Raw genomic sequence first — 19,848 nt, 5'->3', positions numbered from 1 at the left:
GGGCAGGCCTGACTGGAACGTTGGAAAGGAGTGGGGCCACAATATTGCATTTTTGGAATTCTTTGGAGGTGGTGGTCTGCCTGTGGGTGTACAAATGTTTCAACAAAAAAGCACTCTTTTATGTGCATAACATGGCAGTGGTTAAAATTGTTAACAGGCACTTACCAAGAGAACTGCAAGTCCTGACGTTATTAATAGTTTATGTGTTGGAGTGTCTGAGCTTGAATGTCATTTTTTGAGCATGGCACATTGCCGATGTGGATAACAGCATTGCAGATGCTCTCTCTCGTTACTAGTGGTAGAGATTCTGTGGGCTAGCTCCTTGGGTTTACGAGAAGAGGACACCTATGCCGGGGCACCTATGGACCATTGGAGAGGAAGTTTGATGCACCTGGTCAGAGGTTCATTGTCGGATTGTTGGCAGCTGTACTGGGTTACAAGCCGTCAGCGGGTGAGATGTGGGAAGTGAATGTTGGAAGGCTGGGCCAGGTACCAGGGGCTGAGGGAGAGAATTCGGAGGTGCGTGACTTTGCAGATATTGAAGGATTGGTGGAAGTTCTTTCCCAGACTTGTGGAGGGGCACAGGAAAGCCAGCTGTTTTCCGTGGTGACGGTTTGGCTGTTATTTGGGGCCTTTCGTGTGGGAGAATTAATTGGTACCAAGAAGAGGGATGGCATCAGAGAAGAGAGTGTGCTGGTGCTGTAATGGGTCGGACTGCCGCGATCCAAGACAGATCAGAAAGATCAGGGAATGTGTGTTAGCCTTCAGCATTACCCAGATAAGAGGCTTTGTCCAGTGAGGTGGTGGTAGAACTTCAGGGGGAAAGCCTCTGGAGGGTGTAGAGTTTCAACATTTGACAGTAGATAAGGAGTTACCATCTCAGATTCTGGGAGTGTTGAGGAAGGCTCTGCACGTGTCAAGTTTCCCTGGGGAGGAATTTGGTACACCCTCTTTCAGAATAGGAATGGCGACTGAGGTAGAGATGAATGGTTTGTAGGGAAATTAAATTCAGAAGTTGGAGAGGTGGACGTCTGAGTACTACACGCGTTATATGAGATGGGATTTTGGTTGGCATGGTAGTGAGGTATATTAATGTTACACTTTTCTATTTGTATTAGGTTACATTGCAGGGCTTGAGCGGGAGCACATTGAGGCTTGTAAATGCGGGCACTCCTTTGTAAAATGAGCCGTAAGGCAGGCTGACTACAGAAAGTTCAGCAAACAATTGGGTTTTGAAGATTTGAAAGTTCATTTGAAATGGTTTAGTAAGAGTGGCATGCATTGGGTGGAGCAATTGCCTAGACTGGAATGTTTGTGGAAAAAAAATCAACGTCCTGATGTGGGTGTACTTCATTTGGGGGAGAACGACTTGGTGAAAATGAAGGGTTTGACCTAACAAAATGTGTTAAGGATGATTTGAGTGAGATCAAGTGGATGTGAGCGGGGACAATGATGGTGTAAATGGCATTTTTGCCGTGGATAAGTTGGAGAGTCACTAGGAGTCCTGGGATGATAGACAGGGCAAGGAAGAAATGTATTCACAGCAAAAAATAATTGCAATAATGAAGGGGTACTTGTCATTGAGCATTGCGATATCAGGTACGAAGAGGTACTTTTTATCAGGGAAAACGGGGTCAATTTTTAGGTTTTGGGATGGATTTTTATTTACTGCATTTGAGGATGGTGTTGTCCGAATTGTTGAGGGGCCCAGTTTAAGGCACTGGGAGGGATGGGGGGGGGGGGGGGGACAGAAAAACACAGATGGGTTTTCTGGTGGTGGGCAGTTGAACAGATTTAAAGTTATTTTAAGGGAGATTGGTCAAGTTACGACACAATTCTAAATATGCAAGGGGAGGGAGGGGCAACTTGAAAGCCAACAGGAAGGCAAGTGTTTGGAAGATACACAAGAATTCTGGACAGGTGAAGTTTTGAGTGAGGAGAGATTGGAGAGTTTATGTTTGGCAGGGGCATTTGGAGGGTTCTTTTGGGGAGGGGGTGGATGGATAGTTGTTGCAATGTCTAGTGAGGCTGGGCTTAAATAGTTTGTATTGCAATTTGTCAGGGTCTTTGCATACCTTGAGTCTGCACCTGTCTCATTAAAGTGCCCTTTTCAATACTTATTGATGGCTCACTGGGTTTTATTGGTGTGCGTCCTGCCTGATGGGGGCTAGGGGTGGTGGGCGTTTAGCCCTGCACCCCTGGGCTTTTTGGGCAGGTCGTGCTGTCTTGGAAGCCAGAGAGCCAGGTAATTGTGGGTGTATCTAAGGGGGAGATCCGGGAGGGTTAAGTGAGGAACATAGAGGTGTCCATTTCAGTGTTAATAGAGTCGGTCAGAGGGCGCCAGCAAGTTTTTTTCCCTCCCTCCCCGCCGCTAGTGATAGGCTTTTTTGTGGGGGTTTTAGCCTTTTGTCCTTGGGATTTTTACTTATGGTGGAGGTGGCCAGCTTTGGTGAGACAGGTCTGTTGTGGTATGTTTCAATTTAGATGTGGAGCTTTATCGCAAGTGAGCAGGTGCAGGTAGTGCGGGTAGTTGAACAGGTTTAAAGTTATTTCAAGGGTGAATAGGTTAAGTTAAGACACAGTTGAGAGAGGCAGGGGGAGATAGAGCAAACTTGAAAGGCAACAGGAAGGCAAGTGTTTAAAAGATACACAACCGTTTTGGACAGGTGAAGATTTGAGTGAGGAGAGATTGGAGAATTTATGTTTAGCAGGGGCATTTGAAGAGTTCTTTATGGGAGGGGTGTATGGATAGTTGTTACAATGTCTAGTGAGGCTGGGCTTAAATAGTTTGTATGGCTAGATGCCAGGGTTTTTGCATAACTTGAGTATATATCTGTCTCATTAAAGCAACCTTTTCCACATTAGATGGCACACAATGTTTTATTGGTGTGGGTACTTCCCGATGGGGCCTTGCATTGGTGGGCATTTATCCCCTGGGCTTTTAGGGCATGTCGTGTGGTCTTGGAAGCCAGGGAGCCAGGTAATCGTGGGTGTATCTTAGGGGGAGGGTTAAGTGTGGAACATAGAGGTGACCATTTCAGTGTTAATAGAGTTATCAACACATCCGTCAGAGGGCGCCAGGAAATTTCCCCCGTCCCCCACTCCCCATAGTGATGGGCTTTTGTGGGGGTATAAGCTTTTTGGCCTTGGGATTTTTCCTTATGGTGGAGGAGGCTGGCTTTGGTGAGATAGGTCTGTTGTGGTATGTTTCGATTCGGATGTAGTGCTTCATTGCTGGAGAGCAGGTGCAGGTAGTGCGGGTAGTTGAACAGGTTTAAAGTTATTTCAAGGGAGATTGGTCAGGTTAAGACACAGATGTGAGATACATGAGGATGGGCAACTTGAAAGGCAACAGGAAGCCAAGTGTTTGGAAGGCACATTCAACAGTTTTAAACTGGTGAAGTTTTGAGTGAGGAGAGATTGGAGAGTTTATGTTTAACAGAGACATTTGAAGGGCTCTTTGGAGGAAGGGGGTGGTGGTTATGGATAGATGCCAGGGTTTTGGCATAACTTGAGAATGCACCTGTCTCATTAAAGCGGCCTTTTCCACACTTATTGATAGCTCACTGGATTTTATTGATGCGCCGTCCCGCCCGAAAGCTACTCAGAGCACAGTGCGGACTACGCTTCATGACGCAGCAGCACTCTTTAAGACAGGAAGCCATAGTTTTGGTTGGATCAGGCTTGCAGGCGTCAAGCAAGGATACTCGATATCCACCACAAAATGTTTTTCCTCTCCTCCCAACCGCGATGACCCAGATTTTCAGAGCAATTCCCTGTACAGCCCAGATATCAAATTTGAGATCTCGTAGTGTCAATCATGACATCACCATCAGCCCATAGAGTGCATGTCAGTTCAACCAATGTTATACATGGAGAAATACATACAAACGCTCTGTGATGGGGTTGAAAAGCAGAATGGTGACAATACAGAAAGCGCTATGGGTAACAATCAGTACAACGGGTAATAGTAGTCATTCACAGAAATGTTGTGTAAAGCGGTTAAATACATTCATACTGGTGGGGGAAGAGTGGGAGCTCAACGTGCTGTTCACTACAGAGCTTTGATTAAATATATGTGTCCTTCTCTCACTGAAGAGTCCTGTCTTGCAAACATTTGTGAAAAAACAGCGGTGTACGACCAAGAATGCTTATATACTGTCATTCAAACTTAGGCAACACATGTATCATATCCAGTGGGTGAAATGAGTTACTTGGCAGAACACACACTAACTCCATGCAACAGCACACCCTGTTAGTAACTGAAAAACTTTAAAATATATGAAATTCTTTCACAATGCATGCACTCTCCCGACCTCTAAAACAAGCTTGAAATTCTAGAATGAGCGGTGATTTTAGAATTTTCACATCGCTCCCTGTCATAGTTCCTACTAAGGGTCCTGTGACTGTATAATTATTAGATCACCAACTGTCGTAGTGTAAGTTGGTTTGCGCCAATGGTTTGCTGGCTGTTCGACGATGCCTAGTGAGAAAGAGGGCGTCAAAACGACATCCCAGGCAGAAGATGTCACTTCTTGCACTTACACCGTATGCGGGACCATTATGCATGTGTCAAAGTGGTCATGCTTCAAACAGGATGAAAAGCAAATTCTTCCCCTTTACAGCATTGCAGAGGAATCTGGCTTGCATAATACGACAGACAACAGGTATTGTGGAAAGCATACCTAAAAAACACAGTCCTACATGTAAGGATAGATTTTCAGAATACAACCAAACAATATACAAAACGTTAACAGAGGCAATAGCAAACAGCTGAACGAAAGCTGTACCGGGATTGTACAAAGCTCAACGGACCCCAAACCACATAGGAATTGATCGACTAAAAACCCACCCCATAAACTATCCACTCTGGAAAAAAAGATGCGTGCCATGATTTAAACAAGCATTGGCAGTGCCAATAGGTCTCAGCGTATATTTGAGTTTAGTATATAAAAAGTATTAAATATCAGTGAAAGTATTAAAGAGCAGTGGTAGCAAAACAGAAAACAAACCTCGACAACGTCAACAACGTCAACAGAAAAGGAAAAAATAAACGATCTACTGTATTTTTTATTAACACGCAATGCTTAATATTAGTAAAATAAAATGCTCCGTGGTCTTTTAATATTATTATTAAGTTTGACTGTTTGGTATAGTTGTATTAATCACACCAACAGACACAGCTTTAATTGAGCCGGGTCCTGCCGGTGCTCACCATTGTTAGCTCTAAAAAGCTGGTGCCGAAACAACTGCATATGCACTGCGATTTACTTCCAGCCACACCTTACATGACTCCGGCATCTCTGCCCATGTCCGCTGGCAAAATGGAAAACAAACCCCGACAACGTGAACAGAAAAGGAAAAAAATCATCTACAGTATTTTTTATTAACACGCAATGCTTAATATTACTAAACTAAAATGCTCTGTGTTTTTCTAATATCATTTTTAAGTTTGACTATTTGATATAGTTGTATTAATGAGCCCAAGAGAACCAGCTTTAATTGGCCCGGATCCTGCCGGTGCTCACCATCGTTAGCTCTAAAAAGCTGGTGCCGAAACAACTGCATATGCACTGCGATTTACTTCCAGCCACACCTTACATGACTCCAGCATCTCTGCCCATGTTCGCTTGCAAAATGGAAAACAAACCCCGACAACGTCAACAGAAATGGAAACTAAAAATGCTCTACCGTATTTTTTAATAACACCAGCTTTAATTGGCCCGGGTCCTGACGGTGCTCACCATCGTTAGCTCTAAAAAGCTGGTGCCGAAACATGTGCATATGCACTACGATTTACTTCCAGCCACACCTTACATGACTCCAGCATCTCTGCCCATGTCCGCTGGCAAAACAGAAAACAAACCCCAACAACTTCAACAGAAAAGGAAACTAAAAACGCTCTACTGTATTATTTAATTAATAACACGCAATGTTTTATATTAGTAAAATAAAATGCTCCGTGGTTTTTTAATATCAATTTTAAGTTTGACTGTTGGAATAAAAGTCATACTGCAGTTACCATCAGGATAATTTTAGGTCGGAATTAAAGTGAAACTGCAGTTAAGATAAGTATAATTGCTAACAGATGCACACTGACAGAAACAAAGCCACAGAGCTTATTTAGGTCAGAATGGAAGTCAGAGTGCAGTTACGATAAGGATAATTGCTAACAGATGCACATCTCTGTAAACAGGGGCCATCACACGCTACGCGCTACACAGTGTGATGGCCAAACTAAATACTCACTAAGTGAAATTGCCAGAAGGAGAGAACGGGGGGACTTTTACAACCCAACACCAATACAAAGGCAACATTTTTGAATGGCACAGCCAACAGCCAATCGAAAGCAGTTAATTTTTTAATACACATAGAATACAATACAACATGTCTTGCAGACAGCGCAAGCGCTGTCTAGGCTCGACCTAAAATTACTGTTTTTAGTTAAAAAAGAAAAACTTGAATTCATTTTGCAATTTTGTTCATAGAAGCTGAACAAAACTACTCGAGGCCTTTCTGAATACTCACCAGCTTCCGTAAATGCTTGTTGCTAATGAAATGATTATATTTCAGAGACTGTTGGCATAATGGATTTGGGGGGAGGGGGCACACACACAGGTATGGTGTAATATAGCTGGTGATGATGTAAAGCGCTCAAATATCTTTGGGTCCAGATTGCGCTATATATAGTTGCACAAGATTAAAACAGCAACATGTTCTGAAACCCGGAAGCAGGTTGCAAGCCAGGAGTCTCCTGGAGTAGCAGTATCTACTTTAGCTGGAGTCAGACTGCGAAAGAAGATTTGCTCTGAGTTTACAGAAAGGAGGAGTTGCATTGGCATCCATCTTGGAAGGGAATCTTTACTTAAACAGACGATGATAAGCATGATGCTTAATGCGCACATATGAGCCTGGTCAATACGAATCCCTCAAGTCTATTGTAGTACCAATGCGTGAAAAGATACACTATCCTCTTCCTCAATTATGGCAATTAATAGGTAAGAATGGAGGACATTCAACAAGGTAGGTCAGTAAATCCTGTGGATGTTGGTGTTTGACACCAACGTTTACATCGTCTGCTGTCCTTTCCCTGTGATGTACCGAGTGCTGCATTACCTGAAATTGCTCAATCGGCATCGTGATCAGGAGACATCAGCTGCTGAGGAGAAAGTGGCCGATCATGGCTCAATGAACAAACTGCAAGGACACCGGTCACTTAATGCAGGTACAGTGGCTGATTTCCATGTAATTCTGGACTGAAGCAAATACGAGGGAAGTTAAAGTTCAGCTCTAGTGCGCTGTTATGTCGGGGATGGGACATCCCAACATATGTCATTGCTCTGGGGTGTTCAGCAAACAGACCCCGCCACCGCCGACAACAATGGTTGCTGCAGTGACGTCATGGGGTGAGCAATAAAGCGGCCCGGGGTGCTGACATTGTGGTCGTTTTGGCTGCTACACTTATAAGTGTGTCGTTATTGCCGTTCTACTGCATGTTAATAGCTAGGCCAACCTAACAACTGGCGACAAGGGGGTACTTATCAACCCACCCGCGTGCTGCAGTCACCGCTTGCGACACCGATCGCAGTGGTTTGACTATCCTGCCGGCTGGCCGCGGAACGTGCCACTGCTGCTGGTGGCCCAGCCTCTTTGTGCCCCTCCCATTGCTGTTTTCCTCGGCAGCTCCTGTATGCTTGCATGTCAAAGTGCACACACAAGCCCTGCTCCCATTGCTGCGTGAGTGTCCCACCGCTCCCATCTTCCTTCATGCAGATGAATTTGAGGATTTTGTCTTCACGACGGAGCACATTTTCACTGTCGTGTCACCCGCCGGACTCTTCATAAGCCATTGGGCTGACAGGAAGAGTGCCTGTTGCTTCTACAGCACCGTTCCCTCCCACATCTGTGACGTTTCACAGAGGACCTTCCTGACAGCTTTTACAGCCTGCCATATGTCTGCAAGGTTTGTTTTTCCATGCTTAGGCAACCTTCTGCCTATGACTTTGGGGGAGTGAGTTTTTTTTCTGCCTGCACGCCTGTTCGATGCACACCTGACAAGAGCCAAGACAGCACACAGATCACTGCCTGTTGCACAGAAGGGAGATGGCAAGCAGTCTACAGGACCTAGGACAGGCAAGCGCTACTTTTATCATAGTGGGCTGAGTGCCCCCAATTAACAGTTTCCCCGGTACTACATCTGGAGAGATCCTACCGGGACATTACCTGGTGCTGCTGGTCAGACTCCCCTACATTGACTTAATCAGACCTGCTGCTTGACCTATCATGATGTCAGTACCTACTCTTGAGCTATTTGTGGTGGATGGCCCTCCGCCTGCTCTAGTGCAAAAATGGAAACACTGGGTTGAGCGGCTGAAGAACTATTTTGCAGCGGTAGCATTGGACAATGATCGACGGCATCCCAAGCTCCTACACTTGGGAGGTGTGGCCATCCATAAGCTGTGAAAGTCTGTCACAGAAGCCGGACCACCTTTCATGTATACCACATTGAAACAAGTCTTGCCCTCAGACTTTGAGCCACTTGCAAACCCTGATTATGAGAGGTTTGAGCGTCTTGCTGCGCCAAACTCGCCAGCTCCCTTAGGAATCAGTGGACACCTTCTATGCCCGCCTCAAAGACTTAGCCAGCACCTGCACACTGCCAGATGCTGATGATGAGATTCAAGCTCAATCAATTGAAGGTAGTTTCTCGGTCAGGGATGCCCATGGCCGACATGCTGACGATGGGTCGGTCCAAAGAACTCTCAAGCAGCACACATGGAACCAGCTCTGCAACACCAGGTGAAGACTGAGTCAGTTAATTTGGTGGATGCTGTGAGTACCGACAAGAGGAAAACACGCCCCAGACCAAAATCAGCTCTCAAAATGTGTTACAGATATGGAGCTCCGACCCACACCCGGGGTCCTATCCTGCCCTGGGGAAAAGGTGTTCAGCTTGCAACAAACCCAAATATTTTGCTAAAGTGTTCCGATCCTCCACTCCTCAAAAGGGGCAGAAATCTAAGGCAGTAAACGCCATGCAGACGCCAACCATACCGGATGAAGAAGAAGATATGAACAATGATGACATTGAAGATGCTGTTCCTGTTATCAATGCCTTACAACTTTGTGGATATTCTCGGGGACGCATTCCCAAATGCAACATCCTCCTAGCAGGCCATCAGTTGCCAGTGTTGATCAGCACAAGAGCTGTGATTAATATTTTAGCGCAGGCTGTCTTAAAGGTACTCTCCATACAACCGGTTCAATGTCCTACCTCCACCCAGGTGTTTGCATATGGATCATCAACACCGCTCCCTCTAGGAGGAGTGTTCACAATGGAGATTAAGCCTAAATCTCACTCAAATCGTGCCAAGGTGTACGTTACTAAAGATGGTTCTGGAATGTTGGTAAGCTGCCAGACAGCAGAACATCTTCAGTTATTTGCTTTTGCTATCAGCGTCAACTTAGGAAGCGTGACGACTCAGAGGCTGAGTTCGCAAAGACAGTCTCAGACACCTGAATATTGATGACTCGATACAGCCTGTCGCACTGAAACATTGTAGGGTGGCATTCTAACTGCGCCCAAAGGTGGAGGATGAACTGAGGAAGTTAGAACAGGCAGATTTCACTGAGAGGGTTGATGGCCCAACACCCTTGGTATCCCCGATAATGGTGCCGTGAAACCCCGAGCATGTTTATTCTCAACAAGGGAACCCATAGGGTGAAGAGGACCTTGGGTAGTTAAAATTTATAGGAAACTAATGGTCCTTCAAACATAGATAAATAAGAAAGCGATGAATATAGACCAGAATCAGTACTATATTAGGTAGAGATGTCCATCCGGACATATAGATTTAATGTTTTAACCGTAATTATTCAAAATCAAAACGAAAGTGATAGAGTGGGACACAGTCCTGTATCCTTCAACATAAAACATATAAGGACAATCGCATATAGAGAGACATTTTTCAGGCAAAACATAAGCTTAACGCCATTTACAATGGTAGGGGCAAGCTTTTAGAAAGACAGTAATGCACAAGTTTTAACAAGTGAGTTTAAAGTGCACGCTGTCTAAAGAGTCGACGACGTTTCGATCTATACCGAGATACATAGATTATCATCAGGACGAGAGTTAACTAGCCTGAACACACACTGCCTGATAGCGAGTGCGGGGAGGGAGGCATCCGGGGGTATGGGTACAGCGAAGTGGCTGCTATCTGAGGGATGTAAGGAATTAAGCCATGTACGGAGGTATTAATCCATTCTGAGGAAGGATGACGGCGCTGGTGCTGCGATGACAGGGAGCGTCTGCGATGGTGTAGGGCTGCTTGCCGATCACAAGGGGAGCCGTCCGGTCCGAATCATATCAAACACGGCTCCCCTTGTGATCAGCACATTTACTGGGGAAAAAGTGGGAGAGTGGGGAGGGGAATGCATAAAGGAAGACCAATTTAACAACAGCGTTGAACATTACCTGAAAAAATAGTGTAACAATATAACTGAAAAAAATTAACAATTATTATTAAGGTAGTGCATATATTATAGAGTATTCATGGCGGTTTAAAATATTCGGATAAAGTACAGTTAGGTGACTCGTGAGCAACAACATCTAGAAAAGAAGTTAGAGATAACCAACATAAATCTCTATTAACAGATGGACAATAAAAAGAGGAAAAGGCAGTGTGCAATCTATGATATTGACATACATTATACCACCAGACTTTGTAAGAAATATTCAATGAGCACTTCCAATTGTTGAAAAACAAAGACTAGCATAAGATCTAACAACTGTAAATTACTATAGGGTGAGTGGATAGCTTCAGAAAGACTACCCAGAAAAAGTATCAGGGCATTTATTGGGAAACTTGAGTGAAAGATTAAAGATAGCTGTGACCAAACCCTTTCCCAGAAGGAAGCTAGATGAGGACAATGGCATAGGAAATGCATAAGGTCACCAATTTGGTGATCACGGGACCAACATTTGGAAGATGAACCCATGGAAAACCTGGCTATTGTGGAAGGGGTAAGATATAACCTATGATAGAGAAAAAACAAAGACTGAGAAGTAGAAGCTGTTCTGGAGGTTTTAAAGTTTATCCCAGATCTTATTCCAATATGGAATAGTCCAGGTACATCCCAAATCCAATTCCCATTGCGTTTCTATCTTAGTTTTGGATCTTCTAGAAGACGAAGAACGAAGAAGTCTATGTTTAGGTGAAGCTTTAGGAATAGAAGTAACAATTGAACAAAGGGGGGGCTGGGATGACGAAGAAGAGGAAGGGTTTGACATCAAGAAGAAGATTTATAAGAAGGAGATACTTAGATAAAAAAACAAGGACATTTAAAAAGATGTTGAAATTGTGAAAAGGAAAGAGGATCATTATTAGAAAATAAATCTTTGACCCAAATAACACATTTTTGCCTCCAACCATAAAGGAGAAAACGAGGTTCGTGACATAGAAAGCCATCTAGAGGCTTGTCGTAAACAAAAGACCTTATGATATAACCGGACGTCAAGAAAATTAACTCCACCATCTTGTTAAGATTTCCTGAGATAAGCAAAAGAGATTCTAGATTTTTTTTCCATCTGAAGGAACTTAGATAATTTTGATCTACATTTTTTTTTTATGTAGCAGGGATAGAAACTGGGATCACTGAGAGGACATACAGTATTATGGATGAAATCATAATTTTGATGGAGTTCATATGATCCCACCAGGAAAGGAAGAGAGGATTCCAAGAGAAAAAAGTTTGTCAACTTTATCTAAACAATCATTGATATTCGCCATGACCGATTCTTTAATGGAAGGGGTGAACCAGATGCCCAAGTATTTACTTTTGGAATTGTTCCAATGAAAACCCATTTTGATGAAAGAATGACTAAAAGTAAACTTAGTAAGGGGCATAATGTCAGTTTTTACTGAATTAATCTTGTATCCTGACACCAAGGAAACTGTAGAAATTTCCAGAAGAAGAGCTGAAATAGGTTGTTTGGGAGAGGAGATGTAGATAAGTATGTCATCAGCATAAGCTGAATTTTTTAGGTGATCATCTCCATATTGAAATCCATTAATATCACCATTATTTCTGATACGGGATAGGAAAGGTTCCAAAGCAAGTATACATAAAAGAGGGTTATAAAGGATAACCTTGTCGAACACCATGACTTAATGCAAAATAACTTGAACACTTCCCATCAACCAAAACTGACGCCACGGGGGATAGCTATAGTAAAGAAATTAATGAAAGAAAATGAGGACCCAACCCATGCCTGGCCAGGGATTTAAGCAAGAAGGACAAGTCTATACAATCAAGTGTTTTCTCAGCATCAAATTCTGAATGTTCCTTGCCAATCATCGAATGTAGCAAGGGTTCAAGATGGAATGCTAGTAATTTGGCGAAAACTTCATAATACACGTTAACCAACAAAATTGGCCTGTAGTTCTTACAAAAAGCAGGGTCTTTACCTTCTTTATGAATAAGACAGATAGTGGCCACCTGTGGAACCGGAGTCAGAGAAAATTGAAAAAGATGTAATCATTTGGGAAGAAGAAGATCAGAGAAGTGAAGGAAAAATTTGACTGTAAAACCACTGGGGCCGGGAGATTTGCCCTTTTTAAGAGATTGAAGTGCTCGAAGAATCTGATATGGTCGAGAAATCTCCATGCTCACTAATGGAATTCTTGGAATCTTTTATATAAGCATCTATCTGGGAAGGGAGGGGGGAGATTCAGGTGTGTAGAGAGAATGATAATATTTAACAAATTCCACCAGAATCTCAGTATCTTCGAAGACAGGGATTCCTATATTAGTGTTTATTGAATCTAATTTGTGACCTTGATTACGAATCTTCAAGTAATTAGCTAAAAGCCTACTCATCCTATTGCAGCAACCATAATAATGGGCACCACTGCAAAGTAAAATCGAAGATGCCTTATCAGTAGAGATTTTATTGAATTGCAGTTTTGCACGGATAAGCTCTTGTAAATTAGGTGCAGTAGATGAAGAGTAATACTGATGTTCTCAGCGTTTAATATCTAATAAAAGGGACTGGTGCTGTTTAATAACAAACTCAATAATGTGACCTCGGGCAGAAGCTTTAAAAGTATTCCAAAATAATTGCAGAGAGATAGTAGAGTCTGCATGGATACTAAAAAATTCCTCAGAAAAAGCCGAAAAAGAGGAAGAGAAAATAGGGTCAAGTACAAGAGAGGTCTTAAATGTCCATCTATTAGATTTGGAATGTACCAGGAGCAAATCAAGATCTGTAATGACTGGGGCATGACCAGAAATCACAATTGGTTCAATAGAAGAGCTAATGAGATTTTGGGAAAGCAATTTAGAGACAAAGATATCATCAAGTCTAGAGAGGGAGCCATGAGGTGGCGAGAAAAATGAAAATTCTCTACAAGAAGGATTGCAAATTCTCCATGAGTCCACCAAAAGTGTTGGGATATAAAGGACTGAAATTGATTGCGCATATTTTGGGGAATATATTTAACTAGGGATGGACGATCAGTGAAGGGGTCCATTACTTGATTACAGTTACCACCCAAAATAAAAAAGTCATCAGCATATTGCGTGCATTTTTGGGAAATAGCAGGCCAAAAAGAATTATCAACTTGAGTGGTGCCATAAATATTACCAATAGTCAAAGGGGGTATCATTAACAATTAACTTGATAGAAAGCTATCCGGCTTTTTGTATCACATTCTTGAGATACAGTTACCAATTTTAAATTCTTGTGACAAAGAAGAATAACGCAATTTTTCTTATTCAAGGAAGGAGAAACAAAAACAGAACACACCCAATCTTGCTTAAATTTTAAAGCCTTGAGTTCAGAAAGACGAGTTTCTTGGAGAAGAACAAGGTCAGGGGAATATTTAGCCATATGAGACACAATTCTCTGCCTCTTTCTAGGGTTAATAACTCCTTTAAACTTCCAAGATATAACTCTGAATGAAACAACAAATAGAAATATGTACAAATAATCGGCCTTTTAAGATAGGAAATTCAATAGTCATTGAGAAAACGCAAAAGAAGACAGAAAGAGATGATAGAAAAATTAGGTTAGAGGGAAGAAGATGAAATGAAAGAAAGAAGAAGATCAAAAAGAAAGACAGTACATGTCAAACGATGACGACTGCAAAACATACCTGATGAGGATGAACAAGGGGGAAGGATTGGCGACAGACAAGGGTAAAGACGGCACAGCAAGGGAGAATGCATCGACGGATGAACAAGATAAAATGACTGGATAGAACACCAAAGAACCTGTAAAAAAGAAGGTTAGTCAGTAAAAGTAAAAGCAAAGCATGCGTAAAAGATTAGCACGAGACTGCAATTGAAAAAATAACAACAAAGCTAAGATAATATACAAAAATCAAGAGTAAACATGAAAAACAGTCATCCCCATGAGGAAGCAGAAGTCTCAATGGAGCTAGAAGAATGAAGCCTAAGAAGTTATCTTAGATCTGCAGGAGCAGTGAAGGAAGAAGTTTTATTCTGAAATGTTACTTTGAAGAGACAGTGGTGGAATAGACCAAAGGTGGAACCCAAAGAGCTGATTGAGGACGACGATTCAGGAACTCTTTCCGCTTAGCGGCTGTAGCACTTGAGACATCCTGTGAGATAAAAATCTTACTCCCCTGCCACAAAAGTTGCTTTTTAGATTTTGCTACATTGAGGACTTTCAGTAAGTAAGTAAATTCCAGAAAAAAGATAAGGACTCCTCTGGGCTTGGGTGACGAGGAAGAAGAAAAAGAGTGCAGACCTAGATGGTGAGCTCTCTGAGTATTTAAGCTTGTGGAGGATGGTAAGCCCACCAACTGAGGTAAAAAAGAAGTAAAAAAGGAAATAGGGCCCATTCCTTTCAAACCTTCTTAAAGTCCATAAAGGCGAAGGTTATTTAGCCTATTGCTATTTTCTAAGTCTACGGAGTGATTCTTCAACAACGCCACCTATTTTTCCAAAGCTGAAAGTTTTGTTGCCTCATCACTAATACGTTGTTCAAGTTTCAAACCTCTGTTTTTTTATGTTGAGAACATTTGTCATCCAAATTCTGAATGAGCATATTGCTTTCTTCCACAAATGGACTAATTTCCTCAGGCACTAGATCAAGAGAAATAGGAGAAGAGGATTTTACAGGAGAGGACGGGTCCTGCTTGAGTCTCTTGTGAGTATACAAGGTCGCAGTTGGACCAGTATTAGTAGAAGAAGAGGATGAGGACGACATATTAAGTGTAGGTATAGAGGAACTCATTGGACAGTTGTCAGTCTTTAAGAATAGCAATAATTTCTGTAAAGAGGAAGCAGTGTGATGAGGAGAAGTCTTTGTCTTTTTCAGTCTGGCCATAAGGTTCTCAAAGAAATCTCCCTGAATATTGTAATAAAAACCTGGGCAGAGCACTGTATGACGTGGGCTACCGTAACAACAACCAACCAAAGTCTTGTAATGGAACAAAGCAGTGTGTTGAAGAAAATTCAAGTGGAAGTAAATCACCTCAGCGTGAAGAACCAAAATTGTGCAGCATAAAATACAGCAGGGAAGTCAAAAACACATACCACGCTAATAGGAAGCCATAGCATTAGTGAAGCAAGTTTGTAAAAGCAGAGAAAGCCTTCTGGAGGAGCTTAACAAAAAATGCAGGATAACGGATAATTTCCTCAGACATAGCTGATAATATATAAAATGGCCGACATTGAGGGGAGAGAAAAAAAGACATGATTTTTGCCTCAAAGGGGTTCAAAATAGGTTGTCAAGCATATAGGGTCTCTCGCCCTGCCTTTTGATAGCCAAAACAGCCGCTCATGCTGAAAAAAGAAGAAAGGGACCGCTCCGTATCGTCTTTGTTTATCCGCCGACACGAGGAGCTCCAAAACTAGGTGGCCATCTTAGCCAGCGGTCCGCTCGCCTCCCCATGCTTGCTTTCTTTTAAAACTGTATTGCTTTGAAGTCTTAATCTTAATAATGTACTACTTTGATTGTGTTATTTTTGTACTCACACACTTAGCATTTCATGCCTAATCTTAACTCACACACACTCATTATATGCCATGTAATTATGAGGTGCAGCAAGTACGAGGGTTGGGGTGAATTTAGCCTCCCTCCACCAATATACCAAAACAAAAAGGCCTAATTTCAAGTATTGTTATGTGTTCAAGATAAATTGTAATTGGAAGCTGCTGTCTGAAGTCATTTACAACACACGTAAACAAGGCCACACCACCCTTCAGCCTCAGAAGCCCATCAGGTGAAAAAAAGACATACTCAGGATGTTACTCCACAAGTTAGCTGAGAGGTAAATCGAGACATGAAAGCATTTTACTTTCTCAAACTATATATGCTTAAATGTAGGTCTATGCTTGTATTTACAAATGGCCATTGAACTAGAACTCAATACAATCTGAATCTCTTTTTGATACTTAACAATGTGTATTAATTACAATCAAACTCAATAGTACAATTTTTGTATCCATCATAAAAGAACAAAAAATAGATAAAATCACTCATGACTGGCAAGTTACCAAAGGAGGCCCAGAAAAAACACTCTAATCCACTGAGTTAACTTATTTGGATACAACCATGTAGAATGCTGGTTACAAGCAGTGTAGTGGACACAATATCCCTGTGAGCTACTTTATAATGATTTCCATCCTTGACCTGCAGATTATACATCAATGTCTGCAGCATGTGCAATAACCAAGTAAGATATCTTGCCAGTATTATACTCTGAGACATTCTAGATTCACAAAAATGTCTACCGAATGGGAGACGTGCTGCACAGCATATCGCAGCGGATTACTTGCCTGCACTACACTAGGCCCTGACTAGGGTGGGGCTTCTTCCCTGCCCCTGTTCACAGGAGGGGTCTGAAGCACTGAAAATGCTCCTGACATTTCCTGCAGTGTGGGACATGTGCAAAAGAGGCGCCACCCCCCTTGGTTTTACCCTATGATTATCTCATTCAGGTAGTGTGTAGTTACTACGCTACTGTTTGAGTGATTTTTTAATGCTCTATCTTACAATGGTGAGATGCAAAGTCTCCCCTTATGCGAAGACTGGCGCTACCACTCTGGACAGCTGCATTTGGAAGGCAGTAGGCGCTTTAAACAAAGAAATAGAAAATGCAGAACGATGCCTATCTGCCATCATTGTTTCCGTCCCTGATCCTTCATTACCTCCTGAGCCAACACCACAGACCTTAATTTAGTCTACTTCTTCTATCACTGCCCTCCTGCAAACCTCACAGGTAACAACCCATGCAGTTTCCTTGCCTACTGACCATGGCCAAGGTAATAGTCTGCTATTAGCATCACCCCATAACAAAGCTCCACCAGCCAAGCGGAAAAGATGCCAGGGGGCAAGGAGGCGGTTATTAACCCCTGACTCTCAGTCTTTCATGAGTATTGCCACTAGCTCAGTTCCCACTAAAATAATTTCTGCTCGGGGATTAGGCAAATTTCAGGGCAAATTCCTTGATAGTGTATGGTAATTGATGGGAAGTTTACTTTCACCCATCACCAAATGTCTGGGAGAGATTGAAGAACTTTTGCGAAGCTTAAAGGGCTTGCTTGTTTCAGGTGCACATTAACATTATCCTGAGGCTGTGCAATTGGTTTCCTCTATACCCTTTAGTAGCCTAGGCCCGCCTTTGAAAGATGTCACTAATAGCAACCTGACCAGTAGTGTTTCCATGCAACATCAAATCTGCCATGCCCCTGAACAATGTGCAATGGGTGGTTCACTCCCGCCGGAGGAGGTACTGTCCAAGCCCAGTCAACATCAGCCCTAGCCCCTTACCCATACAAATCAACCACCTATACTCCCTCTTGGCAGCTCTTTTAGGAATGGGAACAGGAATGGAACTGAGGATCCCTCTGATCTAGTGACCAGTGGTATTCAAACGTTTTAATGCTGCGCCCCCCCCCCCCACCCAAGTAAAGAAATAAAATTCATCAGGCTCCCCTCAGATTTTTCACAATTATTCATTAAACTGGCAATGTTTAAATATGTTTAAACACGAGACATATTTAAACATTGCAGTTAAATTATGTTACCATTTCCCCCTAGACTCCATGATTTGAAAACAGACTAAGACAGGTGTATGAGAGCAGACAAAACAGTCTATCAAAGCCGGGGCTGCCCAAAGAAGGGGGCGAAGATCTGTGTAGCATGGCAGACATTTAGGGGTTCTGATAGGGCATATTAGGTGTGAGTCAACCTTGTTCAGGCGTGGGAGATGGGTGGGTGGAGGGGTTCGATATTACTGATGGGCTGTAAATGCGCCTTTGTAGATCGGATTGTTTTCTGCTCGTGGTTCGGCTCTTTGTCATTCAAATGTCATGTATGTACTATCTGATTCGACATGCCTTGATGGAAGTCCTTCTGTGATGAGCATGTTTGCAACAAAAGCAAAAAAGATTTGTTACCATTTTCCCCAGCTAGGATATAAATGACGAAAGAAGCTAGTGATTGCCCATTACAGAGTGGCTTCTGCCACTCATTTACCCCACAGCTTAAAACAAAGAACTGCTATCAGCATAATGCTTCATTTAGTCAGAGCCTGGCAACCCCCCTGGGATCACTTGAGGCCCTCCCAGGGGGGGCCCGCCCCCCTCTTTGAAGATCCCTGCCATAACCCATTAGTCTTGTCAATGCCCTTTTGGGATAAAAGTGCCAAATAATCTGTATGTGTAGCCAGTATTGCACCAGTTAGGCCAAAATGTGTTTGTGTGAAATGGGCAGGAATAGATCATAATAGTGTACTACAACAATTAGTAAGTAGGAACTCTGTTCAGTTACTGTTTGGAGAAAGTGGCGGACCATGAAAAGTTACTGTCCACCTTTGATCAGATTATTTGGACACTACGTTCACTACTCACATGACCCCCAAGACCTAGCAAAACTAGAAACCGTGGGTGGTTTGAACACCTGTGTACTCAGGCTTCTAAACTTATGAAATCGGCCTTGCACTGTTCTCCCAGGGACCATATAGTTATCAAACTTCTGCATGAGAACTATAAGCACGTGCTAGCAGCCAGGAAGAAGGTGTTACAAGAAGAGGCCTTGTCAAATGTATTGTTCTGGAGTACGGTTAATGCTCCGTTTTTAAAAAGTTATTCTCTCCCGAAGCTTAATTCCTTTGTTTCTTGTGAATCGTGGGTGGCACATTTTATGGCCATTTTTTATTTGAATCAGGAGGTTAGTTGGCCAGCCTTGAGAGAGAGGGAGTTGTGTAGGCATTATTTCCCATTAGACATCGTCCTTGAGGTTCTTTTCGCCCTAGAAAACAGTGAAGGTGGGAAAGCACCACGTCCCGATGGGGTACCAGTTGATGCATTTAAAGTATCGGGGGATTTAGGGTGCCTCATCTTGACTCCGGTCTTTAACGCGGCTGCCGAGTGCATTATCCCTTCCACCTGGGCACTCTCAATTATAGTACCCATTTTTAAGAAGGGAGACAAATCAGACTCAAATGTTATCTTCCCATTTTCCTCCTAGACTCATCAGCAAAACTGATGAGCAAGGTACTTCTAATGAGACTTGAAAAATGGGCACTGGATAACTATTCAATCAGAGATAAAGTTTGAATTTAGGAGGGGCTTGGGGACAGTCGAGCAATCTGTAAACCTTGAGTTGATGATTGGAAAGTATACCAGGGTCAAGGCAGGATCCCTTTATCTTTGTTTTGCTGATTTAAGCAGTCTTGGTTGACCACTCAATTTTTATGTCAACCCTGATCTCCCTTGGTACCCAAAGGAGATTATTTGCTTTCTTGCACAACTGTACGAAAACCTGTCAGCCAAGGTTTGGTATGGCCCCAATGGGGAATGTAACCCCCCTTT

This window comes from Triturus cristatus, chromosome 2_2 (genome assembly GCF_964204655.1).
Source record: "Triturus cristatus chromosome 2_2, aTriCri1.1, whole genome shotgun sequence".
NCBI lineage: Eukaryota > Metazoa > Chordata > Amphibia > Caudata > Salamandridae > Triturus > Triturus cristatus.
Note: the sequence above shows the minus strand (reverse complement) of the source record.